The sequence below is a fragment of the Artemia sp. Qi Xiang Cuo genome, chromosome 2, assembly GCF_049724085.1.
Source record: "Artemia sp. Qi Xiang Cuo chromosome 2, ASM4972408v1, whole genome shotgun sequence".
NCBI lineage: Eukaryota > Metazoa > Arthropoda > Branchiopoda > Anostraca > Artemiidae > Artemia > Artemia sp. Qi Xiang Cuo.
Window position 1 is genome coordinate 93,069,632 of NC_142795.1, and position 16,473 is coordinate 93,086,104.

Consider the following 16,473-nt stretch of genomic DNA (forward strand, 5'->3'; position numbering starts at 1 on the left):
ATTATGTTTCTTTGGCTGGTGGACAGATTAGACTGAAACAATATCATATTCAAAAGTGCAAAAAAAATCAGTTGATGTAGAGGAATTTACTATCTTTTCTTGTTCCAGCCTCATATCTCTCACATCAAAAGTCTCAGTTTGTCTAATAATCTTTTCCCACTTCCTTATAGGCTCTGGGACTTTGTTGCTTGTCTTATTTTTTGATTTTTGCTTTAATTTTGCTGAAAAATTGCTTAAAGCTGGTTTCTCATTAACTTCTTTTAATGGTAGTGGAGATGCAGCAATTGAGTATAGAATCTCCATGTTTTTAACTTCATCTGACACACCTAAATCAGGAGCAGCCTCTTAACTCAAAGCAGATTCTTTTTTTGGAGTATGGCACTGAAGACCCTGCTTAACTTAATGGACCTCATCAAGCCATACTTCTTCTTTGATGTTACTGCCAAGCTTGTTCAAGAGGTTAATAACAGATTCTTGTGTGATAACAGTTTTTCTGCTACTTGTCTTTAAAAAATTGAATTGTTTTAGGAAGAGGTACAGTGTTTACCTCTGAGGAGGTATAGTGTAATGGACCAAAGTGACAACATAAATTATACCACATACCAATGAAATATATTTACTGGCAAACTGAACATGCTGTTTCCAGGTATTCAAATAGCTGCTTATTGAGACAGTTTTACTATTAAAGGAAAAAACACTTGATGTTTATGGTTATTCATCATCGCCATTTTTTTACCTGCCTTTTACAACAATGTACTTTGGATAAATGACTGATGGGACTTTTCAGCTGTAGTAACAGAATACTTGTAGACTGACGGGACTTTGGAATACTAGAAATGTTTGCCCTTGTCTATGCAGAAGGAAGAGGATATCAGGATTTGTTTAAGTATCAGTGTATGCTTTACAACCAATTTCATAACATTCTTATGATTTATGCCCCATCTGTAATAATAATAAAAAAATACTCACACTTCAAAAACAGAAACAAAAATATGGGCTGCCTTTGTTCTCAAATATATTGTGACAAATACATGAAAACTAAACTTATCATATATAATTGGATTTTAACACTACTTTTATCTCAATTTTTTTTTGGTTTTGTTTTGGTTTTTGCCTTTTTAACTTTCTTACATTTGATACTTTTTTTCTTTTTTTTAGACTAATGAATGGCTTTGCCTTTCTGATATTGTTGTTTTTGGCATTGTTTAGCCAGTTTTTTAGTTGTTGGGCTATTTTTATGTTTTTTTTTATTATATGACCCCAAAATGCACATTTGGCCCTTTGGGACTTGTGATAGTCATTTTTGAAATAATTATCTTGTCTTATCTTATCTTATCAAGTGAACAGAGCTTAGCTGCCACCCAAAAATCACACTTGAAGGATCTCTGCATGGCCTCTGTCCACAATGCAGACCACAAATGTGATGAATAGATAACTTTGAGTTTGACAACATTGATTTAGCCCAATTATCATGTACTACAACCAATAGAACAGTGTTCAGAGCCCTTATGCATGAGCTAGCAGAAGGAGTGGCCCCAAAACATACAACAAGGAGGGCTAGTGCCCTTTTTAACAGTCAAAAGTGATTAGAGGGCAACTAGCCCCCCTCCCCCACGCCCATCATACTCCCAAATACGTCCAATCAAAATTTTGAGATAGCCATTTTGTTCAGCATAGTTGATTTCAAGATAGAAAATATCTTTTTGAGGAGGACACTCCCCCACAACCCTTGGGGCAAGGGTTTTAAGTTATGCCCTGAGGGCATATAAGGTTTTTATAGAAGGCGTTGTTGTAGAAACTTCAAAAAAGGCTCATTCGATTGGAATATCAAAGGGCTAGTGCCCTTTTTAACAGTCAAAAGTGATTAGAGGGCAACTAGCCCCCCCCCACGCCCATCATACTCCCAAATACGTCCAATCAAAATTTTGAGATAGCCATTTTGTTCAGCATAGTTGATTTCAAGATAGAAAATATCTTTTTGAGGAGGACACTCCCCCACAACCCTTGGGGCAAGGGTTTTAAGTTATACCCTGGGGGCATATAAGGTTTTCATAGAAGGCGTTGTTGTAGAAGCTTCAAAAAGGGCTCAATCGATTGGGAATTCTAAGGGCTAGTGCCTTTTTTAATAGCTAAAAGTGATTGGAGGGCAACTAGGCCTTCCCCACGCCGATTATTCCCCTAAATACATTTAAGCAAAATTTCGATATAGCCATTTCGTTCAGCGCATTTGATTTCCAGATTGAAAATATTTTTTTTGAGGAGGACACTCCCCCACAACCCTCGGGGGAAAGGTTGTAAGCTATGCCCGGGGGGCATATAAGGTTTTTATAGAAGGCTTTGTCATAGAAACTTTAAAAAAGACTCATTCAATTGGAAATTCAAAGGGCTAGTGCCCCTTTTAATAGTCTAAAGTGATTTGAGGGCAACTAGCCCCCCCTGCCACTCATTCCCCCACACACATCCAATAACAATTTTGAGACAGCCATTTTGTACAGCGTAGTTGAGTTCCAGATAGAAAATATGTTTTTGAGGAGAATACTTCCCTACAACCCTCAGGGCAAGGGTTTTACATTATACCCTGGGGGTATATAAGGGTTTATAGAAGGTGTTGTCATAGAAACTTCAAGAAAGGCTCATTCGATTGGAAATTCAAAGGGCTAGTACCCGTTTCTAATAGTTTAAAGTGATTGGAGGGCAACTAGCCCCCCCCCCCCACACTCATCATTCCTCCAAACACATCCAATCAAAATTTTGAGATAGCCATTTTGTTCAGCATACTTGATTTCCAGATAGAAAATATGTTTTTGAGGAGTACACTCCCCCACAACCCTCAGGGCAAGGGTTTTAAATTATACCCTGGGGCATATAAGGTTTTTATAGAAGGCGTTGTCATAGAAACTTCCCAACAGGCTCATTTGATTGGAAATTCAAAGGGCTAGTACCCTTTTTAAAAGTCAAAAGTGATTGGAGGGCAACTAGCCCCCCTCCCCACACACCCATCATTCCCCATAACACATCCAATCAAAATTTTTAGATAGCCATTTCATTCAGCATAGTTGATTTCCAGATAGAAAATGTGTTTTTGAGGAGAACACTCCCCCACAACCCTCAGGGCAAGGGTTTTATGTTATGCCCTGGGAGCATATGAGGTTTTTATAGAAGGCATTGTCATAGAAACTTCAAAACAGGCTCATTCAATTGGAAATTCAAAGTGCTAGTACCCTTTTTAATAGTCAAAAATGATTGGAGGGCAACTGGCCCCCTCCCGCATGCCCATCATTCCCCTAAACACATCCAATCAAAATTTTGAGATAGCCATTTTGTTCAGCATAGTTGATTTCCAGGGGTTTTAAGTTATGCCCTGGGGGCATATAAGGTTTTCATAGAAAGCGTTATTGTAGAAACTTCAATAAAAACTCATTTGACTGGAAATTCAAAGGGCAAGTGTCCTTTTTAATAGTTGACAGTGATTGGATAGCAACTAACGCCCCTCTCACGCCCACCATTTTTCCCAGACAAATCCAATCAAAATTTTGAGATACCCATTTTGTTCAACGTAGTTGAAAGTTCTGGAAATTAAGTCTTTTAGGATGATAACCTCCTCAGAGCCCTCAGTGCCTGGGGGCATATAAAGTTTATATAGACAGTTGTTGTATATGATTTATAGAATAGATTTTAGTCTTCCTCAAATCCAATTTTTATATGTTTGAAACCTAAATATTGACTTAAGATTAAATCAAAATGCACTGTGATAATGCTAATTCCCAATAAAGCATCTCAGCAATATCCCAAGAACAACTGAGGGTATTATGTTCAAACGTTTGGGGCTACTTCTGCTCTTAAAATTTAACCAAATCCAAATAGCGTAAGTGTATCCAAGCTATCAAAGAAAGTAAACAGATTTTTTTGCAAATGGTATCAAGTTTTCCATTACAGGTCGACTAGAGGAGTTACTAAATTAAACGGTACTATTTGTGTCCAGTTTTTATAAGGGTGTATGCTGTTAAAAATTGCTGAAAATTTTTCTCCAGCATACAAATAGCAGGCCAAACTATAAAGTCTTAAAAACGAAAAATTTAAAGTATTATTTTCTTTTTCCCTGAAAAGACTATGTCAATATAAAACAAACAAAAATTAATTAAAAAAAAAAAATTTCCACAAAATAAGTTTTTCAAAGAAAAGTAAAGAACTCCATTAAACCAAAAATGATCAAAAATAAAATCAAATAATCTACTAAGCATGAAACTACCGCAAATCAGCATTGATAAATAAATGAAACCCAAAATGAACAGAAATTACAATAATTAACCAAGTCAAACTCAAAACAAGCAGAAATTAACATAAGTTGGGTGCAAAACCCCTATGCCTTCCCAAGGCCAGAACAAAATTTGCACTTTACTAAAAAACTACAGACGAATGTGTATTGTCAGTTTAATAAACACATACTGATATTTAGAAACCAAAATGTTAATATTATTTGATTTATTAAAGTTATAAAAGTAAAAACATTTATATTTTTTCAGTAAAGTGCAAATTTTGTTCTGGCCTTGGGAAGGCATAGGGGTTTTGTGCCCAACTTATGTTAATTTCTACTGGTTTTGAGTTTGACTCAGTTAATTATTGTAATTTCTGTTTGTTTTGGGTTTCATTTATTTATCAATGCTGATTTGTGGTAGTTTCACACTTGGTATTATTTGATTTTAGTTTTGCTCATTTTTTGTTTAATGGAGTTCTTTACTTTTCTTTGAAAAACTTATTTTGTGGAAAAAGTTTTTTTAATTAATTTTAAGTAAGGTCCATTGGAATATAAGTAGGCCTACACAACAAAAAATTATTTCAAAAACGTAAATTTATTTTCAGTAATACCTCTTAACTAATTTTAAAGTAACCTCTGTATAAAAACTTTCTGCCTGTTCCAATAACCAAGAATTGACTTCTACTTTATGTTGTCACCATCATTGTAATGGTTGCCAGAGGTGTTGCTTAAGGTAGAGAAATGGATGGTAATTACTCAAAATAAGATCAGGACTGTATGGTAGGTGGTCTAAAACTTCCCAGCCAAAACTGTCCAATGAATTGCAGATCTGACAAGCAAGTATGAGGTCTTGCATTGTCATCAAGAAGGACAATTCCCTTTCTCAGCATGCCAAGTTAGTTTTTTTTTTTTTTGGTATTACTCTGTGAAGCTTTTAGAGGGTAAGGTAGTGTGCTTCTGCATTGATAGTGGTTCTTTGTTGCATGAAATCAACCAAAAAACACCATACCTATTCCAAAACACTGACACCATGATTTTGTGCTGGAAGAGTCTGATAGGCCTTCAAATTTTCTGGGGAGTGTGTGTCTTTCTATTCTATGTTTTGTTGCCTTGATTTGGGCATGATATGAAAAACCTATGTTTTGTCTCAATTCAACCAATTGCCACCTCAGTGCCAACCATTACAATGATGACAAAAATGTAAAAGCAGCAGTGAACTCTTGGTTCTTGGAGCTGGCAGCAAGTTTTTATGAAGAGTTTACTTCAAATTAGTGAAGATGTCTGATAAGTGTTTGAAAAACTTGGTAACTATGCTTAAAAATAAAGTAAAGTAGCCTATGTACTTTCTGAAAATAAATTTGCTTTTTTAGAATAATCTTTTGTTGTGTACTTATGTTCCAATGGACCTTACTTAAAAAACACACCTTATAGTTGGGATTGGTTGATAGTTAGGACTAGGCTAGTTGGGAGACTGACTGACTATAATCTTGAAAGTTAAATTTTCAATTTTTTAATTTAGACAAAAGTCACCTCTATAGCCACCAGGGGTGGATCTAGAGAAAAACTTGGGGAAGGCCCAATTTGACAATGGCACCAATGAGCAAATATTGGGGGAGGGAGGGGGAAGGCAGTGTGACAAAAGTGCCCAGTAATTGACTAATTTATTCTAAAAAAAAGGGGGGGTGGTAGTGTTCCCTCAGTTCCTGGATCTGCCAGTGATACCCAAGCCTATTAAAACACACTTAGGCTATTCTAATTCACAACCTTTTTTCTATTCAATCTAAGATTGAGTCTCTTGCCTTTATGATTTAGATACTTTATTCCAACTTTAAGATGTGTCCAAAATAGGACTGCATTTTAAAAGATTAGGTTCAAGCTTGGAATGTGTGTCCAGGGTTAAGATCCACAATTGACTACAAATTTATTCAAAATATTCAGCATTGTATATGGCTAAAATCTTAAAGCTTACCCTAGGCCTACTCCAAGGCTATTAAGAAAATTTATGCAAATTGAATGTTGAAACAATTCAAAATTGAATTCTAGGTGGAATTATAGACTTTAAAGTGATTGAACTGCCAGATTCGTCATTAGCTGTCCAACTGCTGGATATCTGACTCAACCTACCTTTACCTCTTCCCTCTCAAATGGGCACTGACCTTTCACAATCTTTCCCCAGATGAGGCCCAATGCAAGTGAGAGCCTTAATCCTTTGTCTAATCCTGATTTATAGGATAGCCTATGGTTTTAAAGATTTGAAAATATAGGCCTATTTCCTTAATCAAAAAAAAATAAATGGTAAATTTGCAGGTGGCACAATAATTTAGCTAGGATGAAAGTGAAAATGCCATGATGCCTTTTTTCATGCTCTTTCATGACACAATAATTGATTCTGTTGCAAATTGCATCTTGAGCCCTTAAAGGGGCCCCAAAGGTATTTCATTTTTGTAACCACACAAAGAAGTTATCAACACTAGCAAAGTTACTGAAAAGTGGTTAAAAACATATCACTAGTTTATAAATAAGTTGTTCAAGAGTAATATATTCCAAAACTACTTATTTAAAACAATTCAAACCTCATTTATTAGGCAAATCAATTCAAACTATTTTCCTACCATTTCAAGTTTTTCAAATGATGTCAACAAAAATAGTGCTGAATTTTGTAATTCAAAACTTTGCTGTTAACAACTCAGGGTAGGCTATATTTCAATTCAGGGTATATATTTGCACATAACAGGGGTGGTGGTGTAAAGATCATGTTAAATTTGCAGTGGGCCATATAGTTTAGCTAGGATGAAAATGAAAACATCATTTGATACTTTTTTTATGCTCTTCCATAATTCATATAAAATACCTTTGGTGCCCCTTTAAGGGCTCAAGATGCAATTTGCAACAGAAGTAATTATTTTATTATGAAAGAGCATAAAAAAAGGCATCAAATGACATTAGCACTTTTATCCTAGCTAAACGTTTGTGCAACCTGCAAATTTACCAAATAAACTTGTTAGCCAATAGCTTCAAGGGCTACAGAATTGCATTTCCAAAACTAGACCTAGAAAAAGAAACAGAAAACCCAAAATAGAGGTGAAATATTTAGGCCTAATTTCAAATTCAAATTAGTGTCTTTTTACCTGCACAAATCTTCACAGCCATAGAAATCAGGAAAGGGTAAAGATAATAGCTTGATAGCACCTTCCCCGGTAAAGTTCTACAAAATCATATTTTTGAGTTAGGACAAAAGTGAATACACCATTCAATGCCTTTTTTTATGCTGATTACGAATATAATAATCATTTCTATCGGAAATGAATTTCCGCCCCCCCCCCCTATATACTCCAATTCAGGGTTAGGTTAGGTATAGCCTATATCGGGGGGGGGGGGCTGAAATTCATTTCCGATAGAAATGCTTATTATAGGCCTATTCCTAATCAGCATAAAAAAAGGCATCAAATGGTGTATTCACTTTATTCCTAACTCAATAGGCTAATATGATTTCGTAGAACTTTACCCTTCCCCAGTTGTATTTAAGCCTATAGCCTAGACTCATTCCTGGAAGTTTCATTTGACTAACTGATCTGATCTGAGAGATTTGAGTCTCCTCTTGACAGCAATGTCAGTTGAGACTTCTTTCAATATGACTAATTTTCTTCCTTCTCAGCACAATGCCATTAGCTGCAAATACTTTCAATACAGCAATAATTAATACAACTCAGCTTCAATCTAAAAAGAAAATACAATCTTCCTTTACAGTACGATTTTTATTTTTTTTTTTTTTTTTTTTTTTTTTTTTTTTTTTTTTTTATAACACGGACATATATCATTGCTAAAACCACCAATCAAACCTATTATACATACAAGATCTATCCCTTTTCAACACTGACAATACAGCAATTACATTACTATCAGCATCAGATAAAATCATTTTCTCTACCACTTTCCTGTATAAACTTAATAAACAGGTCTATCATCCTATACTTCAAAGAATCATCATCAATCAAAATTCCTAATGCAAGTGTTACTGAAAATTCTCCTAAATTTTCCTCTTTGCACAAATTCATCATTTCTTTTCTCAAATTTTCATACTCCTTACATTCAACAAGATAATGGAAAATACTTTCTATCTCCCTACAATTATCACACTGAGGACTATCAGTTTTGCCTATGATAAACAACCTATGCTTAATACCTACATGGGTCGACCGAAAACGGAACATTAAGCAACCATATTTTTTTTTTAATCTACTATAATTTTTCATATCAAAGCCAGGCTTCTTTTTCTGGGTAAGAGCTATATTACTACTATTATCCCTCATTTCCTCAAAATGTTTTGGTAAATCTTTCTAACCATCTTTCTAATCTGTTTATATGTTTCAGTAGGGGGTATAAGGGTCATATTTTGTGCTGTCAGTTTGGCAGATTAGTCTGCTTTTTTATTCCCTGCCACCCCCACATGGGCTGGACACCACAAAAATTGTATCACTATTCCTTTCCCAACAATCTTCAGAATTGAACTATAGCACTTATGGACCTCATCATTTTGTTTATTTGGAAAATTCTTTAGGGACTGGAGAGCAGATTTCGACTCATTGCATATGAGGAACTTAGATTGGTTTTCATCACTTTCACTAGTTTTCCTCAATACCCATTCTAGTGGACTTTCAATTGCTTTTGTTTCTGAATATAAAACAGTTGATTCTTTACTTAGTGACTTTGTTATCACTGTATTTAATTCTGTAACCACTGCTGAACAACCCACTCCTAAACCATATATTTTTAAACCATCTGTATATATTTTAATATATTCTTGGTACTGGCTATTCAAAACTGAGAGGAATTCATATCTCATTATTTTGGGGTTATTTTCCACTTTTTACCAGTAATAACTCTGACACTCAATCTGAACCCAATCCCAGGGGGGAATTGTTTATTGTTTTTCATAATACAGTATTTTGTTAATAGGTCACTATATAATGTCAAGGGTTAGCCGTTCTTTAAATTTCTCAGGAGGAATGAGATGTTTCCATATTGTCTGGTGATTTCTGGTGGTGGTTCCACTATGTTCAACTATCAATTTGTTAACTGGGTGATTAAAGTATGCTTTCCATAGATTGTTCATGTACCCTATAAGCATTTTTTCCCGTATTGTGTTGAGTTTCTCCACTCCAGATTCACCCACTAGAAAAGGAATTGGGGTACTCTGGTGGGCTTCAAATGCTAATTTCAGGGCTGTATTCTTTATTGTATCAAGTGTTCTGAGTGTAGAGTCTGGGGCAATGCTGTACATCATACTCCCATAATCAATTTTAGGTCTTATGTATTTGATATAAAATTGTCTTGCTGTAACTTTGTTGACACCATGCTTCCCACATGAAAGCATCTTCATCAAATTCAGTCGCTTTGCACAGGATTCTTTTAGATATTTGACATGTAGACTGAATTGAAGTTTATTATCAATGTGTATTCCAAGGACTTTATGACAATTGGTTACAAGTAGTTCCTCTCCAAATAGAGTAAGTAGCGGAGGTCTAATATTCCTCTTAGATGTGAACAACATAACTTTAGCTTTAGATGGTTCAAAATCAAGATCTATTCCTAGGGACCATAACTCTATTTGGTCTAATGTTTCTTGGACAACTTTTTCTGCTTCTTCCACTGTGTTTTGGATTGTCCAAGTATTATTATCATCTGCAAAGATTCCTCCTTTTCAGTTATTGCCTTCTAGAGGGATATCAAATTCTCCAACATTATAATAGTCTGGTCCAAGAACACTTCCTTGCGAAACACCTCTTTCCACCTCAATTTCCTTTGATCTTTCTTGTCCTAAAGTCACAGCAATTTTTCTATCTGACAGGTAGCTCAGAGTGAATTTCATCAAATTTTCATTAATTTTTGCTTTAGATAAACCTAGTAGTATCTGTCTGTGAACCAAATTATCAAAAGCTCCTTTAACATCCAAGAACACTGCAATCATTACTTTGCCATTATCAAGTACATCAATGATGTCCCTCTGCATCCTTATCAGATTATCTACTGTATTTCTCTCTCAACGGAAACCTGTCGGAACATCCTTCAGCAGGTTAGATTCATCTATTGCAAATCTCAGTCTTTCTTTTTCTAGCCTTTCATAAATCTTACCTCCAACTGGGAGCAGAGTTATAAAATGATGATTTTCTACTTTGTATGGTTTATTTGGTTTTGGGATCATGATAGATGTGCCATTCTTCCAAATTGTAGGGAAATTGCCCTCTTTCCACAATTTGTTGATGAGTTGTAGCAGAATATCCTTCCATTTATCAGTCAACCTTTTAAAGAAAACAGGGTATATGTTGTCACTGCCAGATGAAGTCTCTGGTAGTGTCTTTAGAACAAGTTCAAATTCTAATTTTGAGAAGGGTTTGTTGTAATTTGACACTGATTGTGGCATAGAAAGTTTTCTTGCTTTAGTGAAAGTTGTCGAATGTGGGCTGGTTCCTTCAAATGGATCTTTCTTACCTTTTGTATGGTGGAGGTGACTTGCTCCTGCCTCAGCTTTTGTTTTGTTATCAGCAATCACTTGTCCTTGGTAGGTTGTTGGCTCCTGCGGATGGTGGTACAATTCTCTCCTATTCATCTTTCTTATGAAGGTATACACTTTTCCAAATGGATCCCTGAAGTTGAGATTTGAAACAAAATGCTTCCAAGATTCTTCTTTAGCTTGATTTATTGTTTTTCTAAATTCAGCCTGGGCCAATATTTTTTTTCAATAATTTTCAATTGTCAGAATCTTGTTGTAATTGTTTGAAGCTTGGTTTAGTTTCTTCTTATTTAAGCTAAACTGTTCATTCCACCATGTTGGTTCATTCCTAGTCTTGTTGCCCAATGTCTTGATGGGAATAGTCTTCTTAGCCACTTCCATCAGTAGATCTTGTAATCTTTCAATTTTCTTCTCTGTAGTCATAACTGTTGCCAGTTCTTCTTCAAGACTTATCCTTGTAAGTTCTTCCTGGAAGTAATCCCAGTTAACTTTCTTCAATTTAAAGGTAGGGCGTATTGGTGGGATTTGACTTCTTAGTGAAGATTCCTTATACTCAATTACCACTGGCTCATGATCACTGGTTAAGGTTGGTTCAGGAGTTTAACTTATATTTAGTTGATTGATTATTGCTACTGCAGAGAATGTCAGATCAATGGTAAAGTATACTCCTGTAATTGGGTTTCTTCTAGTTTGAAGTCCAAGTGGGGTCACTAGGCCAATGTCATCATTCTTATCCAGAGCACTTAGGATACCTATACCACTACGGTTATGAGATCCACATAAACACCAGGCATCTGAATGGGCATTAAAGTCACCAGTAATAATAAAAGGCTCTTCGGCTTTAATCACTTTTTTCACTTTATTGAAAATGTCCTCTGTTTGTGGCTCATTTCCATTGGGGTTGTATATACTAACAATAACTATTGCATCCCTCTTACCCCGGAATACTCGGCAAGCTTCCATCTCAATTTTAGAACTTGGGATGTCTTCAATATCTAGTTTTTGAAACATTAATGACTTTTTAAGGCAAACTAATAGTCCTCCTCTTGACTGTTCTGCTTTATCCTTTCTTATTACTTATTCATAATTTCTAAGTCTCCATGAATTCTGGGGTTGTAGCCATCTTTCTTGAAAGCATCCAACATCAATTTTTTCTTTTTCTAAATAGCACTCTAATAAATTCTTTTTGCCTTTCATAATAGATTGGATGTTAAAAGATACCAACTTCATTCTGGTTTGTTTGCTAGATTCCAAACTTCTTCTACATTGATTTCAACTTTGAACAGTGAGTGCATAAGTTGACATAACTTAACTATCCTCTCTTTCATTTTTATGTCCTTAATGTCTATCACTTCTGGCACTATTTATATAAATAAAACTTGCTTTTGCATGATGTTTTTTGGTTCAAGGGGGGGTTGCTCTGGCACAAACGTCTTGGTCAATAAAGTGAACTATCTATAGTATGCATTAGATGATCTATTCCGTGTTCCAGTCTGTTGACATTCCCTTTGTATGTTTTTATATTTTTGTTGTTGTGCTGAGCAGCTACCAGATGTTGTTGAACGTTTTTTCACACAGTTAGCACGGACATACTTTTGGTATTTTCCTGACTCTTTGGTTTCTAGTTTTAAGGGACAATCATTAGAAGAGTGTTTGTTTGCACATCTCAGGCATACAGCATGTGGTAACCTAGACTTTTCTTGAGTGTCGCCATACTTTTGGCATTTAAAGCACTGAATAATGGGTCGGGTGCATCTCTCAATACTTCTTTTCCTTCTATATAGCCAAATAGACTGGGGAAGAGAGTTACTCTCAAATGCTACACAAATACTCATGCTATCTTCTAATTTTTTGGTCTCTCGGTTGTATCTTTTCAATCTCTTTAATTCCTTAATCTCAATATTAGTTTCTACCCTGAGGTCTGTCAGCAGTTCTTCCTTTGAATAATCTAGTGCTATTTGATTGATTACACCATAGCTGACCTGTCTTTTCTCTTCAGGTGCTATATCAACAAAATCTAGCTTCTGAATTTTCATTAAAGTCTCCAATGCAGTTTGTGATTGAACATATACTGATAGTCTATTTCTATCATAGTTTGAGTAAAAGTCAATTTTTTCTGTTAGGAGAATTTTCTTAAGTTCTAGAGTGATTTCTCTGTCTGATGGGAGTTTTACCTGTGAGGTGAAAACCACTGTTAGATTAGTCCCTGACACCCTGCTTATAAACTCTCTAGCTGCTTCTATTGTGTTATTTTTAGCTCTGAATTTCTCTGGAAATCTTTCATCTATTGGAGGTTTATCAATTTTAGAAGTTTCTTGCTCAAGAGGTGAGCCACTTCTCTTACCATTTCTTTTCAGTAAATCACTGATCCCTTCAGCCTCCATATGATTTACAACATTTGTGATGTCCTCCTCTTCTTCCTGGGGGAGAGGAGGATAATCAACTGGCAACCCTGAAAATCTATTATGGACACTTACTGAGGGTACAAATTGTAAATTTTGGGTTTGAGGTGCATGATACAAATGACCTTGATGACTTGAATTTGGCAGAGGTGCATAATAAACTGTAGGGGGACCTTGAGTATCTTGATATGTTGAGTGAGGAAATTGTATAGGCTAGGTGTTTGATGGGGCTGTCCAGAGCATACTGGAAATGGATGGGTGTGAGATGGTGAGTATGCTATGTGTGGTGGTGAGAATGATGTTTGTGGAGGAGACAGTCCTACTAGAGCTGATGTTGATCCTGTTTGTATATGGTTTGTCTGTTGTGGATGGCTAGTTCCCACTGTGACACTTCCCCCAGGGGGAACCCCCATTAGAGGGTGGGAATTCATTAATCGATCTTAATACAAATATTTTAAATGCTCTTACCCGAAATCAAAACTTCAGAATGCGAAATAGTCTAGAAAATAAGCCTGGGCAACAATTTTTTTATTTTACCGCGTTGTCCGTTTTCCTCGATCTCCCTCATTTGACTAACTCAATTAGCAAAGGGTACCTTCCAAAATAATAATTCTCTAAATTTTAATGTTGCCAATTAAGAGGCACAAATCTCACCCAGACGGGGTCCCACCAATTTTAATCGGCTGAATTACAAGTTATAAGAATCGCAGTCTACAATTTTGAGTTCTCCTGAAATTTTTTACAATTTTCCTGTTAATCATGCAAACAGAAGAAGAAGTCTTTTTCCTTTCACAATTGAACATTTATATATTTTTCACAGGAAAGCTATTAGTCATCTGGCTCATTAAAAGAACTTGAACAAGAATGACAAAATAGCCAGAAATATCAATTTAATCATCTATACAGAGCAATTACTAATCAATGAGAAAATATTGGTTTTTACATAACTCAAGAAAATACTGGTCTAGTAACTTGCACTACTTAGTGAGTTGAACATTTTTCAACTTAGTGATAATCATTTGAGAAATTTATTATAGGCAATACTTAAAAATTGCATCAATTGAAAATATGATCACTCATTTTATTAGAAACAGGCCATATATTTTAAATACAAAGAACAAAATTACAAGGACATTTTCCAAGATAGGCAAGCTCATCTAGAATTTTCATCGTGGCTACTGTGTGATTTTAGAATTGTGGCCTTTCGATGTCTCAATTTTCTTAGTTTAGTGAATAAAATATTAAAAACGGGTTTATAGAATAGTTAAATTGTAAAAAATGGTTTAGTATGTTTAAAGTATGAGCTAAATTGTTTATTAAGTAAGATCACACTCTTGTTGTTGTCTGGCTTTCTTTTCTCTCACACCTTGTTGTATTTTTTCATTATTATTAATGTAAAACTATGGTAAAATACTAAAATTCTTTCAGAGGATTTTCAGTAGCTGCTGGTAGGTGCCATAAAAAAATATCAGAGGCCACATTTTGCAACAATTTGTGGTAAGGTTTTGCCAATTATGAGAAGTTTTGCCAAGTTTTAGAATAGAATAAGTAGCAAAACTTGAAAGAACCTGACCTTCTATATGTTTCCTTGAATTTTAATTCACTGTAGATGAAACTGGCCTAGCTTTAATTAATAACAAAACTATATTTTTAGCTGCTAGTGATCGGTACATTATCAAATTGTAATACTAACTGATAGTTTGGATTCCTTTTTTGATTGTTGGAAGTGAAGCAGAGACATTTCAATCAGTATTATAGACTATTGTTGTAAATAGGGATATCAATTAACAAAAATGTCGGGGGAAGTGAAAACTTCGCGTATTTAAAACAGCACTTTCGCAAACCTTGCCTATCAGATTCTGTAAAAATGTCCCAAAACGGGGTCAAATATAAAATATGTGGCTGAGCCCTATATTCGAGAAAGGGCTTGACGTTCCAGATTAAGTTGCGATGCAACCACACTAGACTAAACAGTTTTAAGTTTGCACTCACCATTCCGAAGCATAAGCTTTCGTGTATTCTTAATCAAAGACCCAATCAAGAGACCTAAGTATGTGAGTACAGTGATGGGTGTCACCTCACTATCATTTAGACGGACATTACCGGGAACATAACCATCGGGTACATAACTGTTAGATTTTTAACGCTTAGTTTTTTTGAACTGGGAGTTTCCATATCTTTTAATTTGAGGGGCAAACACATTACTTTCAATAAGAAATGTGAGTGAGTCCGAATTATATATTAGAGCACCTATAAAAGGTTTATCTTTTGAAATTAAAAAAAGTAAAAAAATTCTAAAAAAAAGTGTTAATTTTACCATTGAAAAATTGCAAATACTTCATATTCAAAATGAAAATCTTGAAAATTATGGCAAGTATCAAATTTTTTCATAGGATTGTGTTGCTAATGGTGAGCATGTATTATAAATCTGTATTATTGTCCTTTGGAGTAATGTTGGGAAGAATATCTTTATAACATCTATCATGTAATGAATTAGATTTAGCGTTAATACCATTCACCACTGTAAACTTTTACCTAATTTAATGATAGTATTATTATCAAAGATCATGGGGGCCTTGAAAATATTAGAAGTAGAATAGCCAAGGCTCAGGGTGCTTTTTTACAGTTGAAAAGTTTGGAATAATCAAAAGATAAGTCTGCGAGCCAAGATTATAATTTTAGAAGCTTCTTCTTCTAATTCACAGCAGACGGGCTATTCAGTTAGTACTATTTAGCCCTTTTCTTTTTGCTTCACTCTGTGGGCTACAGAGCTAATGGCTTGGTCGTCTCTTATTTATTAGATATTCTCAGATATCTTTCAGTAGATCTTTTGACTCAAGGAGCTCAAATATAAGATGAAAGATATCGATTTCTGTGCTCTGTGTGCAGGTATAGTTGGCTAGGTTCTTGGCTGATAGTGAGATTTTGTGGTGTTTGAAGCATTTTAACAGTTTACAAGACAAGGTATGTTGTGCAGACGTCAGCATATTACATTCAAATAGGCAATGGTCAATTGTTTCATTATTCATATTACAATGCCTACAAAGAGGGGACAGGGGAATTGAACCACTTGAATTAGAAAACTTATATGAGAATGGAAGGAAATTTAGTCCATTTGTTCCAGAACGAATTCTATGATAAATTTTAGAAAGATTCTTATTGGGAAAGGGGGAAAAGATAGGATTAATCTTATTAAAATTAATATCTGATAGCCTCCATCGGTAAATATCCCTAATTGGGATTGGTCTCCCACTTGGCTGGTCAATATTTATAGCATTTTTTGCTATTTCATCGACCTGATGATT

At 35.1% G+C, this 16,473-nt stretch overlaps 1 long non-coding RNA gene across 1 annotated transcript in view; it reads right to left on the bottom strand.

Moving 5' to 3' along the window:
- The window catches only part of LOC148955821 (uncharacterized), a 60,504-nt gene extending 52,998 nt beyond the window's left edge, over nt 1-7,506 (bottom strand). The window contains exon 1 of the long non-coding RNA XR_016143745.1: nt 7,384-7,506. This is a non-coding gene — a long non-coding RNA (uncharacterized LOC148955821). The remainder of the gene's footprint in view (nt 1-7,383) is intronic.
- Between the last annotated feature and the right edge of the window lie 8,967 nt (nt 7,507-16,473).